Source organism: Panulirus ornatus, chromosome 13, assembly GCF_036320965.1.
Source record: "Panulirus ornatus isolate Po-2019 chromosome 13, ASM3632096v1, whole genome shotgun sequence".
Classification (NCBI taxonomy): domain Eukaryota; kingdom Metazoa; phylum Arthropoda; class Malacostraca; order Decapoda; family Palinuridae; genus Panulirus; species Panulirus ornatus.
In genome coordinates this window covers 37,213,252-37,217,119 of record NC_092236.1, presented here as the reverse complement: position 1 = coordinate 37,217,119, position 3,868 = coordinate 37,213,252, and the positions used below count along the sequence as shown (strand labels likewise).

At 38.2% G+C, this 3,868-nt stretch overlaps 1 protein-coding gene across 1 annotated transcript in view; it reads right to left on the bottom strand.

Moving 5' to 3' along the window:
- Positions 1–232: 232 nt before the first annotated feature.
- LOC139752813 (uncharacterized) overlaps positions 233–3,868 on the bottom strand; it is a 15,541-nt gene continuing 11,905 nt past the window's right edge. Inside the window, exon 3 of the mRNA XM_071668756.1 lies at positions 233–3,868. This exon is cut by the window's right edge and continues 735 nt beyond it. The gene's annotated coding sequence lies outside the window, so the exon portion shown is untranslated.

The following is a 3,868-nucleotide window of genomic DNA, read 5'->3' as shown; positions in this document are numbered from 1 at the left end:
GATCACATCATTCTACATCTCTGTCTCGAATTGGATATCACCTGCCTAATGGTCATGAGGCTAACATGTATACAATACATACAAATCATATGTAACAGAAATTTTGCATCTTTAAGGGTTTTCTTTATCAGCTTGATTGAATGATCATCGATTATAATTAATCATTTAACTTCTAAAGTTTAGTATTCCTGTGTTGAAAATTTGGTAAAATGGTATAGAAAACACATAGCCATACATATGATTCCCTTTATTGCAGATACAAAAATGAAAATTCTGTACAAATTTGAAAGACAAAGATGGGTAGTGACGATTATAGCACTTTCAGAGGAGCGCTGTGGTCCCAGTATTTACACCATGGTGACGTGAAGGGAGAGGCCATACAGTGGGAGGGGGAGAGAGGACTAACCTAATAATACTTCACTCATACCAATCAGTCTTTATGGCTAAAACAAGATCATTCTGTACGTCCTTGATGAGGATACATAAGAGAACGTATACTGACGTTTACATTACATATAAACAAAGAACACAAGGTATTTCCTGGAGATTTCTCTCCCTCCGCCACTACTCCCAGCTGGTCACCGATTGAGGTCAACTTCTGGACACGAAACCTGCCCCTTAACAGTCCAAAGATATAGGCCATTTATATTCAACTGAACTCTATACAAATGGTCGATTATCATTCTTGAAAACAGCAACCTTGTGGCCTTGTCTATTGCACACTTAACATTCACGGTATAAAACAATATAGAAAATATAATTTCCAAAAATATGTAGAAAATGGGTTGTCAGAATCAATAAGCTCTTTGTAGCAAAAAGGCACAAGATTATTATATCATTTCATATCCAGAATTTAGGGAAAAGACATGTCGAAACAGTAGACACTCTGGTTTAGAAATACAGGCAGTTTCCTTAGGCTATGGCAAACCACAAATGTTACTCCTAAGTTTGGCAGTGAAACCTGATCGTGCGCTCACCTACAAGACAGCAAACTTATCGTGCACCTACCTATATATGTCTTTTATTGTGCTTCAACACTTTCACTACAGATGATGTCTTTTAAGATTAATACTAAGATGTTTCCAGGATTAATAATAATCTTGCTATACAAAAGAATTTCACAGTTAAATGACAGATATTCGAAGACAGATGGCAACCACAATCAAACCTTTAAAAATAACTTAACATCTAATATATATATACACGTTCCGCTGTCACATTCATCTACTGAAAGACGAAAAAAGGCGCATCAGGCAGGGTCAAGAAAGACGTATCCGAATCCGGACAGATCCAGTGGACAAGTGGAGCAATTTGTAGAAAATTTTGAAACATATGAAGGAAAAGTTTTCAAGTGATAATGATTACCATTGTTCACATAAACAATGTTTGTCTGAGATTATTCCAAATCATATGACATATGTTGAACATACTGCTATGAAGGCCGAAGCTGTTTCGAATGTAAAAGACAGTCCATAGCTCAGGTTAAATAGTTGCTAAATACATGATACACTTAAATTTTACCATAAAGTGAGCCTTAATATCTTAATGCCCCACAAATACTATAAACTAGATCTTTTGATTAACAAAAAACTATCCAAATGTACATCAGCGACCCACAGATGTCACAGGGGCGGCAGTCTCAACTTGTGGGTTCTTGTCCCTACCAACCTCGTTCCTCTTTCTCCAGAACTCAAGGGAAATTTTCAACAAATCTGAACATAAAGGTTAACTTTCTACTATCCAACTGGCGGATACTGACATTCATATGTCATCACTGTAATCAGAAAATATATTTTATGGTAGGAATTGACTTCGGGTTGATCGTATCATTTAACACGAATCAGAAGCGTGGGACTTTGGTGCGTCAACTCAAATATATAATTAATGGGGGACGGGACGTCCATCAACCACCGTCATAGAATAATTAAGTTGATGCTCCGGATGCTGGAGGCGAGGATGAGGGATGCTCAGCTGAGGAATAATAATTGCACAGAGCTGGCAGAATTACTGGAGATCATTTTGATTGCTGATCATGCTGACTAGGGGGTCACAGAGTTGCCAGAACACAACAGGCCGGAACAAAGCTCACACAACCTTGTAACATGCATTTTGAGCTTCCTGTGACTCGCACCAAAATTAAGTACGGAGTCCCCTAAAATAAGCTAAAAATTACTTACATTTTATAGGTCTACTTTCACTTACTCTGTGGAGGGATTCCTAAAAATATAATCTGGCAACACTGTTAAGGTTACGGGAAGACTGCAATAATCCGAACACATGGTAAGATCTGGAGTAAAACTCTTGTGTAATTATACTTTTTGTCTTCATTACAATGAAAGAGAATATATATCGCTATTTTTCCTTCAAAACCAAAGTTCGGTAAAGAGAAGTTTTCCCGTAGAGAGAACCAGGTCAGCTCAGGCTAAAACAATAGACTAGCAATTAAGGTTCTTACTGTATCTTTAAATAAGGTCCTTAACTGCTAGAAAAGAACCAGTTCCGGACCCGATGCTTGGTGAAGTTTATATAAACGCTCGTTACCATCTCAACCATACTACAGCCAGGACAGTGTCCCAGTCTCTGTACTGGTTTACATCACAACCATCTCTCTCTATTACACTTCTTTTTTTTTTTTTTCTTGGCGAAAGCAAATAAGCAATGCCAAAGCAACCAATTAACTTTCAAGTTTTGGGTCCGAAAAGGTGGGGAATATATTTGACATATATAATTATCACGTCTTATAGCTTTGATGACCGTGGACACAGGAAGAACTTCCAACTCTGTCACACACATAATTCAAGTTCATCGAAAACTAAAGTCAGCATCATCATGTTGCATCATTAGTATCAAGTGTGATTAATAAAAAAATTTAGAACAAAGCTCATAATAACGTAACAATATGAACCTGTTCCCTCCATTCTGAGCTAGGGAATAGTATATCTCGCTATGTTAGCTACGTGCAAGAGTTAGAGTAACCTTGACTGTGTCCAGGATAGAATATTGCTTAATATATGACTTAGAGCACCAATCAGGCTATGCTATTTACACAAGCGAAAAGGCAGGATTTTGATCTGGAATACATAATGCCCATAATACTGGCAGATTTCTTATATTTAAAATATTCATTAACTTTGTTACTCAAAAACGCTTAAAAGTCTAATGCAACACTCAATGCCGAGCAGGATCAGAAATTATTAAATGTTGTATTTACGAGAATTGATCTTTCTAGTTCAGATCCTCACAACATCCATAATCAAACTATATACACAGGAAAAAGATTGACCATAAACTTTCTGCGATCAAATTCCTGCCTTTCGGTACAACTATACCGCGAGAGTTGTCGTCTACAGACGACTTCATCAAAGGACCAAAGGTCCAACACGGTATTCACAAATACTAGTGGCGAATGAGATCCGTCGTTTGCCTTGTAATAAAGCTACACCAAGTTTCGTGGGCACCAGCAGTAGACCACCCGTGTACAGTTGCTTCTTCAAAGCACCGTAACTAGATCTTTTCACGGTGCCTAAAATCAATTCTTTATTGTGTGTTAACTTATTCACCAGTGCTAGATGTACACGGGCGTCCAAAGGCGGCTTCCCGCGGTAGTTACTTCTGGCTGGTTCAGTCTCAGACCAGCTTTCCTCCGTGAACATATCCTACTGTACAGCCTAAAGAAGCTGTGTCGGTATTGTCTAAAATAACTGAAAGCCGGTGTTTTAGGGGTAAATAATGAAGCCAGTTAGCTTATTTAGTAGTGAAAGACACCCGGGTAGTGGCGGACAAATGAACAGACTATTTGCATGGTCACTTCTGGCACTATCTAAACACAAAGAGCGCTCTAGGGGCTCTTGGTTACCCTAACATAGAC